This window comes from Triticum aestivum, chromosome 1B, assembly GCF_018294505.1.
Source record: "Triticum aestivum cultivar Chinese Spring chromosome 1B, IWGSC CS RefSeq v2.1, whole genome shotgun sequence".
In the NCBI taxonomy this organism is placed as follows: Eukaryota; Viridiplantae; Streptophyta; class Magnoliopsida; order Poales; family Poaceae; genus Triticum; species Triticum aestivum.
The window spans coordinates 222,520,960-222,548,419 of NC_057795.1; positions in this window are offsets into that span (position 1 = coordinate 222,520,960).

The following is a 27,460-nucleotide window of genomic DNA, read 5'->3' on the forward strand; positions in this document are numbered from 1 at the left end:
GAGCTAATGCAGCTAGTAACAAAGTTAAATGAAGTTGGTTTGAACCCTAAGTTAAAATCCAAACTCCATATGTGAAATTCAAATGTCATTTATATGATTTGTCCTAAACATCAGCCATAAGTTGTTCTAACATGCATGAAAATGATACAGATGGATAGATTAGATTTTTCTGATAATTTTTCATATATAAATTATTTAATTTCGAGTTACGGTTGAATTTCTATGATTTTTAGAAGTTTAGATCATTTTCTGGAATTTATAAATCATTTCTCATTTATTTTAGTTCCAGAAAATGTTTACTGCGTCAGCATTAGGTCATGCTGACCTCAGCAGGTCAACAGGTGTCGACCAGGTCAAACCTGACGCTGGGACCCACTAGTGAGTGACTAGGCTAATTAACAGGGAGTGTTAGTGCTAATTTAATCCTAACTAAAAGTGTCAGTGGGGGCATGGGCCCACATGTCAGTGCTTAGTTAATTAACTAATTAAATTAGTGTTAACTAATCTAACACTTAAAAAAATAGTGCCTGGCCCACACGTCAGTGAGCCAGAGCAGGTCAAAGTGCGGTCAAACCCGGGTCAAACCTGCCGGAGTTGACCCGCGGCTCGTCGCCGGCGACGCCAGCGATGGTGGAGGGCGTCGGAAACGCTCCTCCGGCGACCAAATCGGCGACTGAGGGGCTCTACGCGTGGCTGGCGTTGCAGCGCGTTGGCTGGTGGCAGTAGCCGGGCCTGGGGTGGCCGGAGTCGATGGCCACGAGCTCAAACGCGGCAGCCGGAGTTCGGTGGGGCACGGGCGGGGCACTGCGGCTTGCGGGCGAGCGAGCGAGGTAGGTGGGCGGCATCTCTGGCGTTCCAGGAACACAGTGGTGCAACTGGTCGGAGCTGAGGTGCTTAGGAGCGAGGACCTCATCGGGCATGGCGGACGGCGCCTCTGGTTACTCGCGGGCAGTGTCTACGGGACGAAAACGACGACGTGGTTAAGGGGGAAAGGACCGGGAGCTCATGTTGAGGCCGAAGACAGGCTCAGCTGGCTCGGGGACGACCGGAAGGCGACGAATCCGTCGATGGAGTCCGACGGCCGTGCTCGGGGAAGACGACTCGTGGCGGCGATGTGGGGCTCCCGCGGTGGCATGGCTCGGGGTGGAAGAAAGAGGGGGTCGAGTCGGAGCCTCTGGGCCGGTCAGAGAAGCGAGGGGAGGCGGTGGTTGCAGCTACGGCGAACGGCGTCGGTGGCAACGGCAGCGCTCGGCTATGGGAAGGAGAGCGAGACAGAGGAGGGGGAAAGCACAGGGGAGAGTGATAGAGGTCCAGGGGGTGCGTGGCCGTCTCCGTGGCGCTGGAAGGGCCTGGAGGGCGTGAGGCAGGCAGGGAGGAGGCCACGGCGATCGCGCGCGCGGCGACACGCCTCTGCCTACTAGCAGAGGTTGAAGATAGCCGCTTCACCTGATGGGCTGGGCCGCCAGTTGGAGTTGGGCCAGGATAGTGTTGGGCTACAGGTAGGCCAGGTGAGTTTGTGCTCTCTTTCTCTCATTTGTTTCTGTTTGTGTAACTTTGTGGCTTTTCTAAAAATACTTAGGCATTTGCAAAAATCACCAAACTGCACATGCCCATTGTTTAGAACATATCCAACATGGAACATTTCAGTTTGGGATTATGTGGACGTTTAAAATATTATATAGCATTTAAATGCCCAAATGCAATTAGAGTATGATTTAATTCAGTGACCCAATGTTGTCCTAGAAAAATGTGAACCAATTTTTCCAGAGGTTCTAACCCAGGACAAGAATGATGGACATTTTTGAAGGGTATTTCAGGTTCATTGAAAAAGATTTTAGTAAACCCTAGTTGTCTTCAGGGGGGTGCTAGGGGTTCTGTCATCCCCATTACAACTTTTTGTGAAAAGTAAACATGATGCAACACCAGATGCTAGCACTAGGCATGGTTAGAGCTAGGGATGTGACAGCTCACCCCCACTAACAAGAATCTCGTCTCGAGATTCAAGCGTAGGGTAAGATGAAGGGGAAACGCAAACTAGTATAATCTTCACGATCCAGGGTGCACTTCATAAGAGCGTTAATTCGATCACCATCTCTTGTCTCGTCGTCTTGCTCTGAGAACTCCAACTAACATGACTATGAGAGGGAAAGAAAGACTCTAGAAGGATCGATCTTATCAAAGGTCGAACAACTTAGGATCAACTCATGGAATGAGACATAGCAACATCTCTCGAGCTGAGACACGAAGCATACATCTGAAGGGATGGAGTGAGACAGATGACAAAGGTTCACTAGGTAGAAACCAATTCCACACTTAAGAGGGTGGTGAACGGTTGTCAACGTAGCGAGGAGTTGAGTTGCCATGATACCACAACGAGACACCTGAGGGACCGTGACTCGTAGATATATCCCCTTAAGTTGCAAAAAGAATTACCTTTGATTCAGAGACCATTGAAACTCTCTATACCAGCCTAAGGAGATTCTCAAACGATCGTTTGAAAGGGTTCATTAGAATGGCATACCCAAACTAGGATGGATGATGTGGATTACCTTGTAGAAGACAACGCAAGGGATGATTTCGCTTGCGCGTGCTCTCCAGAATTTGAGCATTTCCATATTCATCAAGGTCTTACCAACATCTGTGTCAAGGGTCCTAGCAACATAACGTACTACCATGATGAATAGCGATGGACGATGCAGATACAAAGGAAGATAACACCTTCTCAGACTTCCCCTTAGCGAGGCCAAGAGAACGAAAGCTGGATGATCGACCGAGAGACATTTAGCACTCCGCTTCTGATGTTCTCCCTGATGTGCTAGTGTAACCCATTCATAGATATGGTTTGATATCTAGAACATCAAGTAAAAGGTCGGACTTCGGGAACACAAAAATCATAAGGCACAACTAGGGGGTAAATCCTACGAAATCCTTATGGGGAGGTGGCCAACTTCCTCAATCAAGATACTACAATAATAGGTCTTCCGACTGAGTGTGTCAGCCACGACATCCACTTTACCGGTTACGGTGAGACCATTATTATAGTTCTTGGGAAACGTCCCAACCATCGTATCTGCCTGAGATTCAGATCTGGTTGGCATCAGGATAATACAGACTCATCAAGTCTAGGAAGAAAAATGAAAGTTTGCAACACAAATCGACGAGATGACGTTGCGAGATTCTTGGGAAATGAACTACAATAGCAAGCTCCAAAACATGAGCTGGTTCTGCTACAACATGTGAACACGTTGTCCGAGACAAGCATGACCACATGGTAGTCTTACAATAAAACACTACCGAGTTCAGGTAGGGAACCATCATTGAGGATATCAAAGTCCTTGTGCACTTATCGATGAACTTCTCATCCTTGAGCAAATCAATCAGTGGCTTGGTGTGCTAGGGATACGTATGGAATGAAGATGATCAGTCTATCAGACCATAGAATACTTCGCACGTGCATGACTGACTTGGGATGATTCCAGAGGAGGTAAAATAAGCCTTCTCAAATTCATGGCGGCAACTTGCATCAAGTGCACATGAATTAGAGGGACTCACTTCTTCCGTCCAAGCATATTCTTCATGAACGGAACATGAAGATACTGCTTATAAAGTTTCCAATACTAGCTGGATGTTCAACACAAATCATGGAGAAGATAACAATGTTGTTGATGGGCTCAACAACAATTCATCCAGGTTTCCATGAAGATGGAATTCCATAATTATGTGAACAAGTGATAGCATTGGTCAGACCCAAAAGATATAATGGTGTATGCTCGAGGAAACAACCACGAGTAAGACAACATTACGAATATCGTTGGTTCTGACTTGATTTGATGATAGCCCATATGCAAATCAAAGGTTTGGTAAGACAATAGATCCAGCAATTGATCACAAGGATCAATCAATGAAGATATCATCTTTCTTCAACACTCACGCACAAGGATATCCCTTTGGAATGAACTGAGTCGGACAAGCTTTTATCTTCCAACTCTCCAAGTTGTCATTTTAGCTTAGCCAACTAGTTTAGGGTATCCAACACAGATTCTTGGAGACTGGGTGGCTTGGAGGAAAACCAACATGATCACGAACTCAACATAGCAGTCACGTGACAACCGTGTAATACTTCCGAGAAGATATTCGGAACATCACGAACCACCGATACGTTACTAAGCTCGAGAACAATCTTGCTTTCGAGGCAGGATGATGTGCTCAGATAAGCAAGGATTGGCAAAATCCTAACTCATTGATCGAAGAGGTGCACCAGGAAAATGGACTAGGTAGCGCAATTAGCCTTAGGATGATGATTCAATAACCCACACGCTAAGAACGAAATTATTGTCCTTCAACTACCAAGCAACAAGGTTGCTAGGAGTATCGATTCACGCATCATAGTTCACATGTCGGCATTCCGTTTGCAACAACACGGAACCGAGGAATGAAAAAGGATGGCAGGAAGTATCACTATGTCAAGAATTCACAAGAGGTGGTGCAATTCTCATGACAATCCTGACATAAAGAAGGTAATACTTCAAGGTAGAACAGACCAGAAGCTGGATTGCATTTGATCTGCGGGATACAACTACTTTGACCCAATCCTGGAAATGGAAAAGGGTACTGGAGTTTGTTTCTCCTAGTCACTCTGGAATAGAATGGCTTGACGGACCACAAGAGTAATAGGCATCGATAAACACGATTTCACAACTACTCCTTACTATCAATTGATAGACGAGGATCAGAATACAACTAAAGGGGACAACTCAAGGAACATGTAACTTTCTGAGTTGTGGATGCATAGATTAGTATGTTGAACCAAGTTCAACAGGTTTCTTCCGGATAACCCATGCAGAAAGGTAGGAGTGGCAGAACAACAACATAGAATCGAGAACCAGTCAAAAGCACTCTGGTTGTGACCTTTTGGTTCAAAGAACTTCTGCCATAAGCGGTTCATAGTATTTGGAAGAAGGAAATACCACGAACATCGAGGACTAATGCAAAGGTTACTAATAACCTAAAGGAGCTAGCAAACACTAACAACATGAGGTAAGTAGGGAGAATCTCGGGTTCAAGAGCCCAGGAATAGAATACCTACCAACTAAATGGCATCACGGGATGCTTTCGAGAATGATAGCCAGAATCATCACACTGGGACACAGAACATGGCTAGATTTCTAGGTGATCCCCTAAGAAACCTACTGTCATAATAATAACTCCAACATATATGTCGAGGTAATAGAATACCTCAACTCAGCAATTAGTGTGCTTATTCTGACCAAAAAGGACATCGGGAACAGAAAGAAAGGATTTGCAAATGCATCAGACTATTTAGAGACCTGGGATGACTCGGACAGCATAACGGCTGTAATGCTCAAAAGATTGAAGACATGCTACAAAAATGGTGGCATAGCCACTCAGAAGCACAATATCAAGGTTTCGAGATCAACAGTTAACATACAGAAGATAGTAGGAACTGAACTCAAGCTTAGAACCATCAATCCTATATGTCTATGGATTAGTAACACGTGATCCTGATAGAAAGAAGAGATAGCCTAGTTCCTTAACCCCGTAGGAAAGGTAAGATGACTCAGATTAGAAGGGCATAAGGTATAAGGAGTAAAAAGAGCCTTATGTTCCATCCCACAATCAATTCCCTCATATAACTAAAGAATTTCTAGACTCAACTTCGACTAGTTTGGCTTGGTAATCCTATAGGCAGTCAAGCTCTGATACCAAAGCTGTCAGGACCCCGACTCAATGCCACATCGATCTAGCATGTAACACCTCATATCACTTTGCGGCCTCACACACGGTATCCCCACGAGTGTCGCCTTACCTTTGCCCGGGACCGTTTGCGCCTTTTGGCACACGTATATGATAGTGTCGCTAGCATCCATATGATAAGGTGCCCGGGCTGACATGGCTAGTCGTAAACCCAAAGTGGCACAAACTTACAGGGACAGGCATCCATGACCCAGCATCGAACGTGTCGGTCATCAGCAAGTGAATCCAGGCTGTAGCACTGGGCTAGCAGGACTCCGGTGAACCGGGCTGTAGAGGGCTAACAGGACTCCGGTATTCATCGCGTGACATTTCCCCGAAGGGACAGACACAAGAACGAAGAAGGACACATGCCGGCCAGCCTAAGTGTTCCGGAGCAGTAGCAAGCTACCATGGCTCAGTGGAAACACTAGGAGACATTTCCCGGTAAGAGAGGCTACTAATGATAAACAACTAGATAGTCAGATCCCACACATACCAAGCATTTCAATAACATACACACAGTATGCTCGATATGTGCAAATACAACATGGCATCACAACATGACTCTACAACTCAAGTATTTATTCAATAGGCTCCGAGGAGCGAGATATTACAATCATGGGTCTCATGACCCAACATTCAGAGCATACAAGTCAAAGCACATGCGGAAGCTTAACATGTCTGAGTACAGACATCTACAAAAGAAAAAGGCTGAGAAGCCTGACTATCTACCCGATCCTGCCGAGGGCACAAGATCGTAGCTGAGGTAACAAGCTAAACGTCGAAGTCCACGCGGTACTACTAGCGAGACTGAAGTCTCTCTGCAAAAACATAAATTAAGCAACGTGAGTACAAATGTACCCAGCAAGATTTACATCAGAACTAACTACATATGCATCATTATCAACAAAGGGGATGGTGGGGTTTAACTCCAGCAAGCCAGCTTTGACTCGGTGGCTATCCTGAACTACGACTGCAAGTAACTCTTTTGAGGTGGCGCACACGAGTCCACATATTCACCATATCAATACACCACTATGGATCCGCTCCCGTCTCCCTACGAGAACGCCATCCATAGCACTCACGCTTATCTTGCGTATTTTAGAGTATCCACGTTCACTTGTCTATGAACTGTACAGGCAATCCAGAAGTCCTTTTCCGCGGACACGGCTATTCGAATAGATCATATTAACCCTGCATGGGTGTACTTCTTCACACACGCTCTCACCAATTACCGCCGTTTACATGACATGTACTCGGCAACCTTCAAGCGGAAGCCCAGCGAGGGTGTCGGCCACGACCTGACTAACCACACAAGTCTCTCGTCCAGGTTTATCGCCTATTCGGGTTCCATCCGCAAGGAGATCCGGCCGGGGTGTCGCTCACAGCCCCAAACGTTGTGTGCAGGGTTCCCAAGCCCACCTCGACGGGTGGATCTACACTTGGTACACCGTGCCACTGTGCCTAGTCTGTCCCAAGCCCACCTGTACTGGGTGCCACTTGGTAGACTACTAACACTACCTACAAACACCAGAAACTAGTTGCAACTCCTGGACAGAGATCAAGTTGATTAATAAGCCGAGAGGGGCCGAGTTACCGGAACCCAATGTGTGGTAGTAGCTGTTCCTGGATCACAAACACAGAACTCAGTTCCTGAGGATGGCTGCAATGAGACAACCCACCATGTACTCCTACATGGCCTCTCACCGCTACCTTTACCAAATCGTGTTCACACACTTAGCTCACACATAGTAGGACATGTTCACACACCTCCAATTCATCCCTGATGAATCAGACCTGACACAACTCTAAGCAATAGCAAGCATGACAAACAAGCATGAATGAGTAGGCACAATAGGGCTCAAACAACTCCTACTCATGCTAGGGGGTTTCATCTATTTACTGTGGCAATGACAGGTCATGCAGAGGATAAAGGGGTTCAACTACCGTAGCAAGTAATAGTTGTATCATTGTTGTCCTAATGCAGTAAAAGAGAGCAGGAGCGAGAGAGTGGGATTTTATCGGAATGAACAAGCGGGTTTTGCTTGCCTGGCAATTCTGAAGATAATATAGCTCTTCATCGGTGTCATTGATCTCATCGTCGGAACCACGTCTACTGAGAGGGAACAATTACCGGCAACAGAGAGGAAACACAATCAATGCAATGCAACATTATGATGCATGATCATGACATGGCAACATGCTGGTGTTTTGAGCTAATGCAGCTAGCAACAAAGTTAAATGAAGTTGGTTTGAACCCTAAGTTCAAATCCAAACTCCATATGTGAAATTCAAATGTCATTTATATGATTTGTCCTAAACATCAGCCATAAGTTGTTCTAACATGCATGAAAATGATACAGATGGATAGATTGGATTTTTCTGATAATTTTTCATATATAAATTATTTAATTTGGATTACGGTTGAATTTCTATGATTTTTAGAAGTTTAGATCATTTTCTGGAATTTATAAATCATTTCTCATTTATTTTAGTTCCAGAAAATGTTTACTGCGTCAGCATTAGGTCATGCTGACCTCAGCAGGTCAACAGGTGTCGACCAGGTCAAACCTGACGCTGGGACCCACTAGTGAGTGACTAGGCTAATTAACAGGGAGTGTTAGTGCTAATTTAATCCTAACTAAAAGTGTCAGTGGGAGCATGGGCCCACATGTCAGTGCTTAGTTAATTAACTAAATTAATTAGTGTTAACTAATCTAACACCTAAATAAACAGTGCCTGGCCCACACGTCAGTGAGCCAGAGCGGGTCAAAGTGCGGTCAAACCCGGGTCAAACCCGCCGGAATTGACCCACGGCTCGTCACCGGCGACGCCAGCGACGGCGAAGGGCGTCGGAAACACTCCTCCGGCGACCAAATCAGCAACTGAGGGGCTCTACACGTGGCTGGTGTTGCAGCGCGTCGGCTGGTGGCAGTAGCCGGGCCTGGGTTGGCCGGAGTCGACGGCCACGAGCTCAAAGGCGGCAGCCGGAGTTCGGTGGGGCACGGGCGGGGCACTGCGGCTTGCGGGCGAGCGAGCGAGGTAGGTGGGCGGCATCTCTGGCGTTCCAGGAACACAGTGGTGCACAGTGGTGCAACTGGTCGGAGCTGAGGTGCTTAGGAGCGAGGACCTCATCGGCCATGGCGGACGGCGGCTCCAGTTACTCGCGGGCAGTGGCTACGGGACGAAAACGATGACATGGTTAAGGGGGAAAGGACCGGGAGCTCACGTTGAGGCCGAAGACAGGCTCAGCTGGCTCGGGGACGACCGGAAGGCGACGAATCTGTCGATGGAGTCCGGCGGCCGTGCTCGGGGAAGACGACTCGTGGCGGCGATGTGGGGCTCCCGCGGTGGCGTGGCTCGGGGTGGAAGAAAGAGGGTGTCGAGGCGGAGCCTCTGGGCCGGTCAGAGAAGCGAGGGGGAGGCGGTGGTTGCAGCTACGGCGAACGGCGTCGGTGGTGACGGCAGCGCTCGGCTGTGGGAAGGAGAGTGAGACAGAGGAGGGGGAAAGCACGGGGGAGAGTGAGAGAGGTCCAGGGGGGTGCGTGGCTGTCTCCGTGGCGCTGGAAGGGCCTGGAGGGCGTGAGGCAGGCAGGGAGGAGGCCATGGCGATCGCGCGCGCGGCGACACGCCTCTGCCTACTGGCAGAGGTCGAAGACAGCCGCTTCACCTGATGGGCTGGGCCGCCAGCTGGAGTTGGGCCAGGACAGTGTTGGGCTACAGGTAGGCTAGGTGAGTTTCTGCTCTCTTTCTCTCATTTGTTTCTGTTTTCTATTTTTTTGTAACTTTGTGGCTTTTCTAAAAATACTTAGGCATTTGCAAAAATCACCAAACTGCACATGCCCATTGTTTAGAACATATCCAACATGGAACATTTCAGTTTGGGATTATTGGACGTTTAAAATATTATATAGCATTTAAATGCCCAAATGCAATTAGAGTATGATTTATTTCAGTGACCCAATGTTGTCCTAGAAAAATGTGAACCAATTTTTCCAGAGGTTCTAACCTAGGACAAAAATGATGTGACATTTTAGAACGGTATTTCAGGTTCATTGAAAAAGATTTTAGTAAACCCTAGTTGTCTTCAGGGGGGTGCTGGGGGTTCTGTCATCCCCATTACAACTTTCTGTGAAAAGTAAACATGATGCAACACCAGATGCTAGCACTAGGCATGGTTAGAGCTAGGGATGTGACACCGAAGCTCAAAAGGCCCTCCAGGAGATTCAGGCGGCCAAGAAGATAGCGGCGGGTAGGGCATTCATTATGCAAAGCAAGCATGTGAAGGAGACTTTCCTTTTACTTACCCGAATTCGGAGCTCTCTAGGAGCGTTCGCAGATCTGCCGTGTAGCATATCGGATTCCGCGAAGTTCTACCGGGCCGAAGAAGGGAGCTCGACGGAGAAGTTGTTTTGGTCTCAATATACTAGGACCGAACATCCGATGCCCTTGAGCGACCAGTTGAAGCAACCGGTCAAATTGCACAAGGAAGCCGAACTGGCCATGAAGGATCTTATAGTCCGGATGTGGCCTGCCGAGCCCTTGCCAAACAGCTACTTCGGCCTCGTGAAGTGGCTTGTAAATGCCTGCCCACGGCTAGAAGTCATAAAGAGGTCAGTCTGCATTGAAGGTGCGCGCCGGGCCTTCGCCCGTGCGAAAGTGCACTGGGCGAAGATGGATGTCGAGAAGCTGGTCATAGAGGGGCCGCTGAAGGGCAAGGAGCACCGCCACACCGAAAAGTATTATGACGGTGTCATGAAGGGCGCCCGCCTTGTGGAAGAGGAATGTGCTAAGGATGTAATATTTGAATGAATGTACTCATTTGATCCTGTAGTATGAAAACGAGTTCATGTGCGCTATATAACGCTTGTTGATTTAAAATATTACCTTCTGTGCGGCCGTTTATAAAATCTGAGAGTTGGCCAGTCGTCGGCTTCTGCCCCCATGTAACTAGTACTGGGGTGTTCGGGATAAATCTAAACACTCTTTATCCAAATTTTTGGTCCTTTAAGGAGGTGTTTAGCGCAACGAACAAGGCAATCGGACTATACAACTTTATCACTCTCACTTAGCCATAGAAGTCTATAATTTTAAAATTTGGTGTAGCCCCTCGTAGTCGGAAAGCCAAACTTGGGGCGCTATACACGCCTAAATCGGACAAGGCCGATTCCTTGCCCAAAGCAGGAAAAATATTTAAGGATTTGAGACCTCTCGAACAGCGACTAGCTCTCGCCGCATCATGACAGTCAGTTTTCGGCTTTCTCTACTGAGGTGCTCATCTGGAAGAATCGGGACACAATCGCAGTAGTTCTCCCTGTGCTACCTTAGTCGTGTCACATCCCTAGTTCTGGTTTGACCTAGACTAACTAGTCATGTGTTGCATCATGTTGAAATTCTTTTGAATTTGAAATAGGGATTGATCAAACCCTAACACCAGATCAAATCAAATAGGTTCAACATAAAATCATTTTCAATGAACCTGAAATGCCTTCTAAAATGTCCATCATTTTTTCCATGGGTTAGAACCTCTGCCAAAAATTGGTTCACATTTTTCTAGGACACATAAGGTCATTGGATTAAATCATTACCTATTTGCATTTGGGCATTTAAATGCTATGAAATAATCTAAATGCACAAATAATTCTGGAAATGAGTGAGGGCTGTTGGGAATAATCTAAACAGAGCCCACAACTATTTTCAGGATTTTTGGAAACGTTTTGGTATATTTATTAAAGCTCAGAAGTTACAGAAAAATAGAAAATAGAAAGAAATAGGGAAGCAGAAAAGGAGAAGACCTACCTGGGCCAACTTACCTGGCGCCCAGCCGGCCAAACGTTGTGCTGCCCAGCCAGCGCAGCGCCTTCTTCAACCTTCTGCCAGAAGGCGAGGCAGCTGCGTGGAGAGCGCACAGCCGAGCTGCGCCAGCTCCTGCTTGCCACCTCCCGTTTCACCCTCGCGTCCGGTGACGCCACGCGACCCCCTGGATCTCTCACACTCCCCCCCCCCCGAGCTCATTCCCCTCCTGTGCTCTCCCTCCCTCTCGTCATCGAACGCACCTGCCGCCGCCGACTTGCGCCACCGCGGCCATGGCCTCTCCCTCGTCCCCTTGAGTAGTCCAGAGGCTCCGCGTTGACGCCCTTGCCCTCTCCATCGAGTCACGCCACGCCAGGTATGCGGGAACACCGACACCATCGTCGTCTTCAAGCTCGGCGGGGCGAGATCACCGCCGCCGTTCCGTCGTCACCAAGCCATCCCCGAGCCCACTTAATGTCTCGTCCGACTCCCCGTGAGCTCCTCTTCTTTTTCCCTCACTCCATGCACTCGATTCCGTCCCCTAGCTAGCAGCCCCGCCGGACACGAGAGCTCACCGCCGCCGGACCTCACGCCGTCGAGGCCAGAGCCCGTTTCCACCGCTCGTGAGCACACGGACGTGCTCCTAGCATCTTGAGGGAGCTAACCCGTAGCCCATCCTGCTCCCTAGCGCACTGAAGCGCCGTGCCGCACGCACCCGAGCTCCGGCCGCCGCCCAACTTGTCGCCGCTGCCACTACAGATCGCCACGCGAATAGCCGGTGCCTCCCCTGGATGCGGGTGAGCGAGGGCAACCCACTAGTGCCCTTGGCTTGACCTACTGTCGCCCGTAGCACCACTCCGGCGACCTTCCGCTGCGACTTGAGGTCGCCGGCGTCTAACCCCGGTGGCTGGTGACGTGGCACCATCATTAGCCGCTAATGAACCCACTAATTAACCCCCTCTCTCACTGGCATATGGGCCCCATGACTTCATTAACCCTGGGTTTATTTCCTGCTTAGATTAGTTTATAACCCAGTGGGACCCACGCGTCAGAACTGACCCTGCTGACGTGGCCATTGACCAGGCCCACCTGTCAGCGACACTAACCAGCCCTGTGTCACTGACGTGTGGACCCCACATGTCAGTTTTGACCTGGACCGGCCCCCGTTGACTCGTTGACATCACGCTGATGTAATGCTGATGCAGTAATCACTTTTCTGGATTTTAAATAAATCTAAACGATTTATTTATTTTCAAAAAATGTCCTAAACTTCTAAAAATCATAGAAATTCAACCGTAGCTCAGAATGAAATAAATTATATATGAAAATTTATCAGAAAATTATGAAGAATCTGTTTATGGCATTCTCATGCATGTTTGATCAACTTACAGCCACTGTATATGAAAATTTGAATAAATGGCATTTGAATATCCACATATGGAATTTGAATTTGAATCTTGGATTCAAACCAACTCCATGTAACCTGTTGCTAGTTGCATTAGCTCAAATCACAGCATATTGACATGTCATGATCATGCATCATATTGTTGCATTGCATTGATTGTGTTTCTTCTATGTTGCCGGTATTTGTTCTCCCTCAGTAGACGTGGTTCCGACTATGAGATTGATGACACCGATGAAGAGCTATATTATCTTCAGAAGTGCCAGGCAAGCAAAACCCCCTTGTTCATTCTGATACAATCCCACTCTCTTGCTCCTGCTCTCTTTTACTGCATTAGGACAACAAGATTCATCTGTTACTTGCTGCGGTAGTTGAACCCCTTTCCTCTGCATGACCTGTCATTGCCACAGTAAATAGATGAAACCTACTCATGCTAGTGGGTTTCATCTATTTACTGTGGTAATGACAGGTCATGTAGAGGAAAGGGGTTCAACTACCGCAGCAAGTAACAGATGAATCGTTGTTGTCCTAATGCAGTAAAAGAGAGCAGGAGCAAGAGAGTGGGATTGTATCGGAATGAACAAGGGGGGTTTTGCTTGCCTAGAACTTCTGAAGATAATATAGCTCTTCATCGGTGTCATCAATCTCATAGTCGGAACCACGTCTACTGAGGGAGAATAAATACCGGCAACATAGAAGAAACACAATCAATGCAATGCAACAATATGATGCATGATCATGACATGTCAATATGCTGTGATTTGAGCTAATGCAACTAGCAACAGGTTAGATGGAGTTGGTTTGAATCCAAGATTCAAATTCAAACTCCATATGTGGATATTCAAATGCCAATTATTCAAATTTTCATATACAATGGCTGTAAGTTGATCAAACATGCATGAGTATGCCATAAATAGATTCTTCATATTTTACTGATAATTTTTCATATACAATTTATTTCATTCTGAGCTATAGTTGAATTTCTATGATTTTTAGAAGTTTAGGACATTTTTTGAAAATAAATAAATCGTTTAGATTTATTTAAAATCCAGAAAAGTGATTACTACATCAGCATTACATCAGCATGACATCCGAGAGTCAACATGGGCCGGTCCAGGTCAAACCTGGCGTTGGGGTCCACACGTCAGTGACACAGGGCTGGTTAGTGTCACTGACACGTGGGCCTGGTCAACGGCCACGTCAGCAGGGTCAGTTTTGACACGTGGGTCTCGCTGGGTTATAAACTAATCTAAGCAGGAAATAAACCCAGGGTTAATTAAGGTGTGGGGCCCATATGCCAGTGAGAGAGGGGGTTAATTAGCAGGTTCATTAGCGACTAATGACGGTGCCACGTCACCAGCCACCGGGGTTAGATGCCGATGACCTCAAGTCGCGACGGAAGGTCACCGGAGCGGGGCTACATGTGGCAGTGGGTCAAGCCAAGGGCACCAGTGGGTTGCCCTCGCTCGCCCGCATCCAGGGGAGGCACCGGCTAGTCGCAGGGTGATCTGTAGCGGTGGCGCAGGCAAGTTGGGCGGCGGCTGGAGCCCGGGTGCGTGCGGCGCGGCGCTGCAGTGTGCTAGGGAGCAGGATGGGCTCCGGGTTAGCTCCCTGAATATGCTAGGAGCACGTCCCCGTGCTCACGAGTGGTGGAAACGGGCTCTGGCCTCGACGGCATGAGGTCCGGCAGTGGTGAGTTCTCGGGTCCAGCGGTGCTACTAGCTAGGGGATGAAATCGAGTGCATGGAGTGAGGGGAAAAGAAGAGGAGCTCACGGGGAGTCGGACGAGACGCTAAGTGGGCTCGGGGATGGCTTGGTGATGATGGAACGGCGGCGGCGATCTCGCCCCGCCGAGCTTGAAGATAATGGTGGTGGCGGCGTTCCCGGGTACCTTGCGTGGCGTGACTCGGTGGAGAGGGCGAGGGCGTTGAGGCGGAGCCTCTGGACTGCTCAAGGGGACGAGGGAGAGGCCATGGCCGCGGTGGTGCAAGTCGGCGGTGGCAGGTGCGTTCGGTTACGAGAGGGAGGGAGAGCAGAGGAGGGGAATGAGGTAGGGGGAATGTGATAGATCTAGGGGGTCGCGTGGCATCACTAGACGCGAGGGGGAAACGGGAGGTGGCAAGCAGGAGCTGGCGCAGCTCGGCTGTGCACTCTCCACGCAGCTGCCTCTCCTTCTGGCAGAAAGTTGAAGAAAGCGCTGCGCTGGCTGGGCTGCACAGCGTTGGGCCGGCTGGGCGCCAGGTAAGTTGGCCCAGGTAGGTCTTCTCCTTTTCTGCTTCCCTATTTCTTTCTATTTTCTATTTTTCTGCAACTTCTAAGCTTTAATAAAAATACCAAAACATTTCCAAAAATCCTGAAAATAGTTGTGGGCTCTGTTTAGATTATTCCAATAGCCCTCACTTATTTCTAGAATTATTTGGGCATTTAGATTATTTCATAGCATTTAGATTATTTCATAGCATTTAAATGCCCAAATGCATTTAAGTTCGGGGTGCCGCACTGTCGTAAGTATTCGGACTTTTCTTGTCGTGTTATGGGGTACACTGAAGCCCCTGGCGAGCTGATCGTACCAATATGTACGGGAGCTATTTGTAATAAATAAACAGTCAAGGAAAAGATAGAGAAATGTAATAATAAGCTGATGTTGTACATTATTTTCCATTGTTATAATAATAAGTCAAGGCGTATGTATACAAGTAGTGCGACAAGCAAAATAGGACTATTTGACATGTCCTAACCAAGAGCGAGCTGCGTGTGGGTATGAACAGGTATAGCGATCGTTATCATAGACCACATGGGGATTCCCTTGTACGTCAAAGCTTCTTGCCTCCTTGGTTTTTCCGTCCTGTAATGGGTCCGATAATTAGATTATCGGAAGAGCCTCGAAAAGAGAAGGACCTGAAACAAAGAAAAGGGTGAAGGTGTACGGGTCTTGTGACGGTTGGGCCGTATTTTGGACCGCGTTGTGACCATTCCTCTGCCTATGCCCATGGTATTTTAAGTGCGTAATTATGTACGTGCGGCACAAATTTGACCGCTTGACCGGGACTATGACAGAGGCCGAATTGTTAGGCGAGCTCTGGACGTGCCAGACGATCCTGTTGCAGAGCACTTCAGACTCGATTGGCGGTGTCCGGCGGCTTTATTGCTGAATTGGAGATCTGCCTGAGAAGGTTGCTCTGTACTTCTGCCGCGAGGGCCGCAGTGTGCTCCTCTGTACGGAGGGAGCGCTCTGTGTTTCCATTGACTGTTAGAACCCCGCGGGGTCCTGGCATCTTGAGCTCTAGGTATGCATAATGCGGTACCGCATTGAATCTAGAGAATGCGATTCGTCCGAGCAGTGCGTGATAGCCACTACGGAAGGGAACGATATCGAAGATTAACTTCTCGCTTCGGAAGTTGTCCAGAGATCCGAAGACTACTTCCAGTGTGATAGAGCCCGTACAACAGACCTCTACATCTGGTATGACACCTTTAAAGGTGGTTTTGGTGGGTTTGATCCTTGAGGGATCGATGCCCATTTTGCGCACTGTATCCTGATAAAGAAGGTTCAGGCTGCTGCCACCGTCCATAAGGACTCGTGTGAGGTGGAATCCGTCAATGATGGGGTCAAGGACCAATGCGGCCGAACCGCCATGACGGATACTGGTAGGATGGTCCCTGCGATCGAAAGTGATCAGACAGGAAGACCATGGATTGAACTTTGGGGCGACTGGCTCCATCGCGTAGACGTCCCTTAGTGCGCGCTTCCGCTCCCGCTTGGCAATATGGGTGGAGTATATCATATTTACCGTTTTCACTTGGGGAGGAAATTTCTTTTGTCCTCCTGTGGTCGGCAGCCAGGGCTCCTTGTCGTCATCACTGTGTGGCCCTTTTTCCTTGTTTTCGGCATTCAACTTGCCGGCCTGTTTAAACACCCAACATTCTCTATTGGTGTGGTTGGCTGGTTTATCGGGGGTACCGTGAATTTGACACGAGCGGTCGAGTATGCGGTCCAGACTAGACTGGCCCGGATTGTTTCTTTTGAATGGCTTTTTCTGCTGTCCGGATTTAGAGCCGCTGAATCCGGCATTGACTGTTGTGTCTTCGGCGTTGTCGCCATTGTTGCGACGCTTGTGTCTGTTGCGTCGGGGCTTGCCGTTGTTGTCTCTAGCATCTGAAGTGCCAGGATTTCTTCATGTGCAGTTGCTGCAAGCCAGCCAGCTGTCCTCGCCCACACAAAAGTGGGTCATGAATGTCATGGGGGCTGCCATGGACTTCGGCTTCTCTTGGCCGAGGTGTCGGGCGAGCCACTCGTCGCGGATGTTATGCTTAAAGGCCGCTAGGGCTTCGGTGTCCAGACAGTCGATAATTTGGTTCTTTTTAGTTAGGAACCGAGCCCAGAATTTCCTGGTTGACTCTCCATCTATTGGGTTATGTGACTTAAGTCATCAGCATCCGGTGGTCGCACATAAGTGCCCTGGAAGTTGTCAAGGAATGCATCTTCTAGGTTCTCCCAACTGCCAATGGAGTTTGCCGGCAGGCTGTTCAGCCAATGCCAAGCAGGTCCCTTGAGTTTTAGTGGGAGGTACTTGATGGCGTGTAGATCATCGCCATGGGCCATGTGAATGTGGAGAAGGAAGTCTTCAATCCATACCGCGGGGTCTGTTGTACCATCATATGATTCAATATTCACGGGTTTAAACCCTTCTGGGAATTCATGATCCATTACTTTGTCAATGAAGCATAGGGGGTGTGCGGCGCCTCTATGCCGGGCTACATCATGACGTAGTTCAAATGATTCTGATTTGTTGTATTCGGCCCGGCCAGATTTGTTTTTAGTATATCCGGCGTGACGGTCATCGTCTCGTGTTGGGCGTGCCTCCGTGATCTGTAGATCGATCTTGATTGTCCTGCTTTGTTTTCCAATACATCTTGCAGGTCCTGCATGTAGCCCCGGGCCTTAGTGTTTTTGTTTGAATTGGGACAGGGTGTGGGCTGGTGTTCACGCTGATATGCCGCTTTGTCTCGGCCACGAGGTGGCCGGTCAGCCGCATCCTATGCTGGTATTGTAGGCTTTAATGCCTCCTCCTCGAGTTGAGGTAGCAACCTGCGCTTTGCGTAACTTTTGGTTGGGCGCTCGAGTCCGTATTCCTTGGCTGCCAGGACCTCAGTCCATCTATCAGTTAGCAGATCTTGATCAGCTTGAAGCTGTTGCTGCTTTTTCATCAGGCTTTTTGCAGTGGCTATAAGTCGGCGCTTGAAGCGCTCCTGCTCGACGGGATCCTCAAGCACGATGAATTCTTCGTCGCCGAGGCTCACCTCGTCTTCGGAGAGGGGCATGTAATTGTCGCCCTCTGATTCTCCATCCATTGCCTGTTCCTTGGGTCTAGCTTGCCCATCCTCCCGTTCAGCCTACTCGAAGCCTGGCTGGGCGGGATTGTTTTCGTCCTCGGCATTATCCGGAGCGTTATTGTCTCTTGTGCCATTATCGCTATTTTTGCTATGGCGAGGCTTAGAGCAGCGCCGATGACGCTGGTGCTTAGATTGCTTCTCAAGGGGGCTATCCTCCGTTGCCTCATCGCCATTGCTTTCTTTGGGGGTGTCCACCATATATATATATATATCATATGATGAGGTGGCTGTCCAGCGCCCTGTGGGCGGTGGTTCTTGTTCCTCTCTGGCATCGTCGTCCATACCGTCGATGTCTTCGGAGTCGAAATCAAGCATGTCGGTTAAGTCGTCGATAGTGGCTATTAAGTGGGTGGAGGGTGGGGAATGAATTTCTTATTCGTCTACTTCCCACTCGAGCTGGACATAGTCCGTCCAAGAGTCTCCTGACAAGTAGAGATTTCAGTGAATTTAGCACATCACCCAAGGGTGAGTGCTGAAAGATATCAGCGGAGGTAAACTCCATGATCGATGCCCAATCAGATTCGATAGGCACGGATGCGTGTGGTTTGGAACCTATGATCGGAGACAAGTCCGAGGGTCCGATGACACAGATCTCTTTGGAGGTGAAGTCTGTGTTCGGCTCTAGCGCCGATGAGTGTGCGGCCTCCATGGCGTGGTCTATCCACCCGTCCTCGGATGGCGCGATATGCTCGGGATCTAAGGCCATGGCAGCTGTAGGTGCGTTCTCCTGAACACCATCTGATGGCAGATCTAAATCATGCTCATCGTGACTGTATAGCGCACCTGTCATGGGCTCGAATCCGTCGAAGATCAAGTTTCCGCGGATGTCGGCAGTGTAGTTCAAGCTTCCAAACCTGACCTGATGGCCAAGGGCATAGCTATCAATCTGCTCTAGATGGCCAAGCGAGTTGGCCTACAGTACGAAGCTGCCGAATATGAAGATCTGTCCGGGAAGGAAAACCTCACCCTGGATTGCATCGTTGTAGATGATTGAAGGAGCCATCAAGCCTTACCGTGAAGACACAGTGGAACTCTCAATGAAAGCACCAATGTCGGTGTCAAAACCGGCAGATCTCGGGTAGGGGGTCCCAAACTATGCGTCTAAGGCTAATGGTAACATGAGGCAGGGGACACAATGTTTACCCAGGTTCGGGCCCTCTCGATGGAGGTAATACCCTACTTCCTGCTTGATTGATCTTGATGATATGAGTATTACAAGAGTTGATCTACCACGAGATCGTAGAGGCTAAACCCTAGAAGCTAGCCTATGATTATGATTGTTCCTGCCCTACGGACTAAACCCTCTGGTTTATATAGACACCGGAGGGGGCTAGGATTACGCAGAGTCGGTTACAGAGAAGGAGATCTACATATCTGGATTGCCAAGCCTGCCTTCCACGCAAAGGAGAGTCCCACCCGGACACGGGACGGAGTCTTCAATCTTGTATCTTCATAGTCCAATAGTCCAGCCAAAGTACATAGTCCGGCTATCCGAGGACCCCCTAATCTGGGAATCCCTCAAAGACCTCCCTGGCAACGGCGCCAGAAATCCTTCTTGCTATGTCTTGAGCTTGCGTTGGTCTTCCTTGAATAGAAAAGGGCTATGCAGCAATAGTAGCATAAGTAATTCCCTCAGTTTTTGAGAACCAAGGTATCAATCCAGTAGGAGGCTCCTCAAAAGTCCCACGCACCTACACAAACAAACAAGAACTCGCAACCAATGCAATAAAGGGGTTGTCAATCCCTTCACGGCCACTTGCGAAAGTGTGATCTGATAGAGATAGTATGATAACATAAATATATTTTTGGTATTTTATAATATATATAGGAAAAGTAAAGATGCAAATAAAAGTAAATTGAAAGCTTATATGAGAAAAGATAGACCCAGGGGCCATAGGTTTCACTAGTGGCTTCTCTCAAGATAGCATAAGTATTACGGTGGGTGAACAAATTACTGTCGAGCAATTGATAGAAAAGCAAATAATTATGAGATTATATAGGCATGATCATGTATATAGGCATCACGTCCTTGACAAGTAGACCGACTCCTGCTTGCATCTACTACTGTTACTCCACACATCGACCGCTATCCAGCATGCATCTAGAGTATTAAGTTCATAAAGAACAGAGTAACACATTAAGAAAGATGACATGATGCAGAGGGATAAACTCATGCAATAATGATATAAACCCCATCTTTTTATCCTCGATGGCAACAATACAATATGTGCCTTGCTGACCCTACTGTCACTGGGAAAGGACACCACAAGATTGGACCCAAAGCTAAGAACTTCTCCCATTGCAAGAAAGATCAATCTAGTAGGCCAAACCAAACTGATAATTCGAAGAGACTTGCAAGGATAACTTAATCACACATAGAAGAATTCATAGGAGATTCAAATATTTCTCATAGATAAACTTGATCATAAACCCACAATTCATCGGATCTTGACAAACACCGCAAAAAGATTTACATCGAATAGATCTCCAAGAAGATCGAGGAGAACTTTGAGATCCAAAGAGAGAGAACAAGCCATCTAACTAATAACTATGGACCCAAAGGTTTGAGGTAAACTACTCGCACTTCATTGGAGAGGCTATGGTGTTGATGTAGAAGCCCTCCGTGATCGATTCCCCCTCTGGTGGAGCGCCGGAAAAGGCCCCAAGATGGGATCTCACAGGTACAGAAGGTTGTGGCGGTGGAAATAGGGTTTTGTGGTGCTCTCGGATGTTTTCAGGGTATATGAGTATATATTAGCAAAAGAAGTCGGTCAAGGGAGCCACGAGGAGCCCACGAGGGTAGGGGGCGCGCCTACCCCTGGGCGTGCCCTCCTGCCTCGTGGCCTCCTTGTTTCTTTCTTGACGTCCACTCCAAGTCTCCTGGATTGCATTTGTTCTGAAAATAACTCTCCCGAACGTTTCATTCCTTTTGGACTCTGTTTGATATTCCTTTTCTGCGAAACACTAAAATAGGCAAAAAAAATGGCAATTTGGACTGGGCCTCCGGTTAATAGATTAGTCCCAAAAATAATATAAAATTGTATAATAAAGGCCATTAAACATCCAAAACAGATAATATAATAGCATGGAGCAATCAAAAATTATAGATACGTTGGAAACGTATCAAGTATCCCCAATCTTAATTCCTGCTCGTCCTCGAGTAGGTAAATGATAAAAACAGAATTTTTGATGTGGAATGCTACCTAGCATAATTCTCTATGTAATTCTCTTTACCATGGCATGAATGTTCAGATCCAAAAGATTCAAGATAAAAGTTTAATATTGACAGAAAAGTAGTAATACTTCAAGCATGCTAACCAAGCAGTTTATGTCTTATCAAAATAACATAGCCAAAGAAAGCTTATCCCTACAAAATCATATAGTTTGGCCATGCTTCATTTTCGTCACACAAAATGCTCCCATCATGCACAACCCCGGTTTCAGCGAAGCAATTGGTTCAAACTTTTTAACGCGCTTCAGCCTTTTCAACCCTCACACAATACATGAGCGTAAGCCATGGACATAGCACTATGGGTGGAGTAGAGTATAATGATAGGGATTATGTGAGAAAATGAAAAAGGAGAAAGTCTCATATTGACGCAGCTAATCAACGGGCTATGGAGATGCCCATCAGTTGATGTCAATACGAGGAGTAGGGATTGCCATGCAACGGATGCACTAGAGCTATAAATGTACGAAAGCTCATCATAAAGAAACTAAGTGGGTGTGCATCCAACTTGCTTGCTCACAAAGACCTAGGGCAATTTGAGGAAGCCCATCATTGGAATATACAAGCCAAGTTCTATAATGAAAATTTCCGACTAGTATATGAAAGTGACAAAATAAGAGACTCTCTATCATGAAGATCATGGTGCTACTTTGAAGCCCAAGTGTGGTAAAAGGATATTAACATTGTCCCCTTCTCTCTTTTTCTCTCATTTTTTTATTTTTTTATTTGGTGGGATTCTTTGGCCTCTTTTTCTTATTTGGGCTTCTTTGGCCTCTTTTATTTTATTTGGGCTTCTTTGGCCTCTTTTATTTTTCATAAAGTCCGGAGTCTCCTCCCGACTTGTGGGGGAATCATTGCTTCCATCATCCTTTGCTCACATGTGACAATGCTCTAATAACGGAAATCATCACACTTCTATTTATTTACAGCTCAAGAATTACAACTCCATACTAAGAACAAAATATGACTCTATATGAATGCCTCCGGTGGTGTACTGGGATATGCAATGAGTCAAGAGCGACATGAATGAAAGAATTATAAAGGTGGCTTTGCCACAAATACGATGTCAACTACATGATCATGCAAGGCAATATGACAATGATGGAGCGTGTCATAATAAATGGAACGGTGGAAAGTTGCATGGCAATATATCTCAGAATGGCTATGGGAATGCCATAATAGGTAGGTATGGTGGCTGTTTTGAGGAAGATATAAGGAGGTTTATGTGTGATAGAGTGTATCGTATCGCGGGGTTTGGATGCACCGGCGAAGTTTGCACCAACTCTCAAGGTGAGAAAGGGCAATGCACGGTACCGTAGAGGCTAGCAAATTGCGGAAAGGTAAGAGTGCATATAATCCATAGACTCACATTAGTCATAAAGGACTCATATACTTATTGCAAAAGTTTATTAGCCCTCGAAGCAAAGTACTACTACACATGCTCTTAGGGGAAGGGTTGGTAGGAGTTAACCATCACGTGATCCCGACCTCCACTCATAAGGAAGGCAATCAAAGAACACCCCATGCTTCGAATTTGTCACACAATGTTCACCATACGTGCATGCTACGGGACTTGCCAACTTTAACACAAGTATTTCTCAATTTCATAATTACCCAACTAGCATGACTCTAATATTACCACCTTTATATCTCAAAACAATTATCGAGTATCAAATTTATCATAGTGTTTAATGCACTCTATATGAAAGTTTTTATTTTACCCAACTTGGATGCCCATCATATTAGGACTAATTTTAAAACCAAAGCAAATATCATGCTGTTTTAAAGGACTCTCAAAATAATATAAATGAATCATGAGAGATCAATAATTTCTATAAAATAAAACCACCGCGGTGCTCTAAAAAGATATTAGTGAAGCACTAGAGCAAAATTATCTAGCTCAACAGATATAAGTGAAGCAGATAGAGTATTCTAGTAAATTCCGATTCATGCGTGTCTCTCCCAAAAGGTGTGTACAGAAAGGATGATTGTGATAAACTAAAAAGGAAATAATCAAATCATACAAGATGCTCCAAGCAAAACACGTATCATGTGGTGAATAAAAATATAGCATCAACTAAAGTTACCCATGGACGAAGACGAAAGAGGGGATGCCTTTCCGGGGCATCCCCAAGCTTAGGCTTTTGGTTGTCCTTGAATTTTACCTTGGGGTGCCTTGGTCATCCCCAAGCTTAGGCTCTTGCCACTCCTTATTTCATAATCCATCAAATCTTTACCCAAATCTTGAAAACTTCACAACACAAAACTCAACAGAAAATCTCATGAGCTCCGTTAGTGCAAGAAAACAAACCACCACTTTAAGGTACTGTAATGAAATCATTCTTTATTTATATTGGTGTTAAACCTACTGTATTCCAACTTCTCTATGGTTCATACCCCCCAATACTAGCCATAGATTCATCAAAATAAGCAAACAACACACGAAAAACAGAATCTGTCAAAAACAGAATAGTCTGTAGTAATCTGTAACTTTCGAATACTTCTGGAACCCCAAATATTCTACCAAAATAGGAAGTCCTAGATAATTTGTCTATTAATCTTCTGCAAAACGAATCAACTGAAAATCACGTTTCTGTGATTTATGAAAATTATTCTCGTGCGTTCAAAAGTTTCTGTTTTTCAGCAAGATTAAATTAATTATCACCCAAGATAATCCTATAGGTTTTAGTTGGCACAAACACTAATTAAAACATAGAACCACATCTAACAAGAGGATAGATGAATTATTTATTACTAAACAGGAACAAAAGCAAAGAACAAAAGTAAAATTGGGTTGCCTCCCAACAAGCGCTATCGTTTAACACCCCTAGCTAGGCATAAAAACAAGAATAGATCTAAGTATTACCATCTTTGGTATTCAATTCATAATTGGCTCTCATAATAGATTCATAAGGTAATTTGATTTTATTCCTAGGAAAGTGTTCCATGCCTTTCCTTAATGGAAATTGGAATCTAATATTTTCTTTCTTTCATATCAATAATTGCACCATCGTTTTAAGGAAAGGTCTACCAAGAATAATAAGACATGAAAGATTGCAATCTATGTTAAGAACAATAAAATCTATGGGAACATAATTACTATTTGCAACAATAAGAACATCATTAATCCTTCCCATAGGTTTCTTAATGGTGGAATCCGCAAGGTGCAAGTTTAAAGAGCAATCATCAAATTCACAGAAACCTAACACATCACACAAAGTTTTTGGAATCGTGGAAACACTAGCACCCAAATCACACAAAGCATAACATTCATGATATTTAATTTTAATTTTATTAGTAGGTTCCCACTCATCATAAAGTTTTCTAGGGATAGAAACTTCTAATTCAAGTTTTTCTTCATAAGATTGCATTAGAGCATCAACGATATGTTTAGTAAAAGCTTTATTTTGACTATAAGCATGAGTTGAATTTAACATGGATTGCAACAAGGAAATACAATCTATTAAAGAACCATTATCATAATTAAATTCCTTGAAATCCAAAATAGTGGGTGTGACGCCCGGATAATTAGAGCTACAGTAATCCCCTGCTAATGATGCCATGTCATCATATTACTGTTGCTAATTCTCGCTTGATCCAAATCTTAGTTCAAACTCAAATTCAAATTAAAGCTCCAAATTCAAAATTCTCAAACATGCAAAATAAAAAGTTCAAAGTGTGGCAAATAATCCCTGGATATTTGTCATGTTGAAACCAACATTTTTGCAGCTCCCAATTTGCCCCTGGGAATTTATTCTCTGGTCCAGCAGCATTTTAAATGGCCTTTTCATTTTCTAAAAATGCTTGAACAATTCCTTTGGCTCTAAAACTTTTTATGCAACACCACAATGTTGTTCTTGAATTGTGTGCTAGTTTTCATGTTTGACTAAATTTATTTCCGTCACTTGAGTTAATATGAAATAGTAGCTAACTTAAATACATAAAAGGGAAAATAGGAAATTACTGTGCATCTGGGCCCCAGTGACCACAGAGCAGTTTCGACCCAACCCACACCCCACTTGCCCCACCATCTCCAGCTATAGAAGCAGGGGTGGGCATGGCGCTCATCCACCAGCGCCATTGCCGGCGATGCACACACGCCGGCCATCTGCCGTCTCCCTCGGGGCTATAAGGCAGCCCCGACGCCCTCCTCTCTCCCTCGACGTACCCTAGATCGAGCCTGACCCCCCTGGACCTCACATCTCTCTCTCCCCTTGCTCCCTCTCTGCTTTCCCCTCGCCCAAGCACCGCCATGGCACCGCTGCTGTAATGCATGCGGCCCCCGTCACCACCTCGCCTCGCCTCCGCGCCAAGAAGGACCGCCTCGACCTCATCTTCCTCCCAGACAAATCACCCGAGCAGGAGCGCCTCTGCATCGTCCCCTATGTCGCCATCTTCAACCACGGCCACCGCCTGCCGTCGCTAATTCCGTGGCCATCGACCCTCACCGAGCCCTCTACCGTCCCATACAGGCTCAAGGTGAGCCGTGCGTTCCCTCCCCCTCTTCTCCTCTACTCTCGTTGCCAATCATCACCGTAGTCGTCGCCAGACGTAGCCCCGGCCGACGCGCTCACTGACCCGTCACCGCGCCCCCGTGCGTGCTTGCCCATCATTCTGCCGCCGCCCCTGTTGAACCACTGCTACTCGCGCCGCCTGCCGGAAGCCCTTGCCGGCCGCGCCTCACTGCGCCTCCCCGCTCGCCCCGCAGCTGCGTGCTGCTGGTGGTGCCGCTACCCCGCCTCCACCCGGCCACGCCCTGACACCACCCTTGTCGCTCCACGGCGTCCGGGGCTCCTGCCGCTGGCCGCGGTCCCCCCTCCACTCTACGCTGGCCGGTGGCCTCACCGGAGGCCATGCCCGGCCGCGGAGCCCGAGCCCCCTGGTGCCGTGCGTGCCCAGTTCTGGCCTCCATGGGCGCCCGCCCACTAACCCTCTCGCCCAGCGCCCGCTAGGCCAGCCAGGGCCACTAATCAAGGGGCTCGACGACCCTTTTCAAAAAAAAGATACCAAAAAAATTATATTAAAATTAATTATGACTAATTAATTAATTAATCAATTAATTAACTTAATTAAAGTTTGTTTAGTTAACTTAACCTGCTAATTAAACTACCTAATTTGTAATTAGTCAAATGAGTCTATGACAGGGGGCCCCCACCCCCTGTTGATCAGTCAAATGTTGACTGGTCAACCGGGACCCCGTGGTCCACCGGTCAGCTACTGGGTACACTTTTGCGTACACTGTGTTGGGTGCACCTAGCTTTTTAGCATTTATTTTCGTATTAAAATTAATTTCAGAATATTATTAAAACTTTGAAAAATCATACAAAATAAACCATAACTCGGATGAAAAAGTTTTCTACATGAAAGTTGCTCAGAACGACAAGACGAATCCGAACACGTAGTCCGTTCGCCCGCCACACGTCCCTAACATATCAAACGATGAACTTTTCGCCTCCGGTTCATTTGTTTGACAGACATCTGGAACTGGGAAAACTTTCCCGGATGTCTCCCCCTTCGTCAGTATCGCCTAGAGCTGCGTTAGAACACATCTAGCTTCGCTTTTTCTCATGTTATGCATATGTTTGCGTGTATTTACCGTTTCTTCCCTCTCTTCTCTCCGGTAGACCCGATGATGGCTGCCGATGCCGCTGTGGTCAACTACGTCGACGACGACCCCTTCTTCTTGTCTGAGCAACCAGGCAAGCCCCCCCTTTGATCATCCCGATATCGCCCATTCTTTTATCTCATGCTTGCATTAGATTTTGCTACTGTTATTATTTGCTCCTATTCTGATGCATAGCCTGCATTTGTACCTGCTTATTGTTATCAACCTGGTTATCCTAAACTTCTTAGTATAGGTTGGCTAGTGATCCATCAGTGACCCCCAC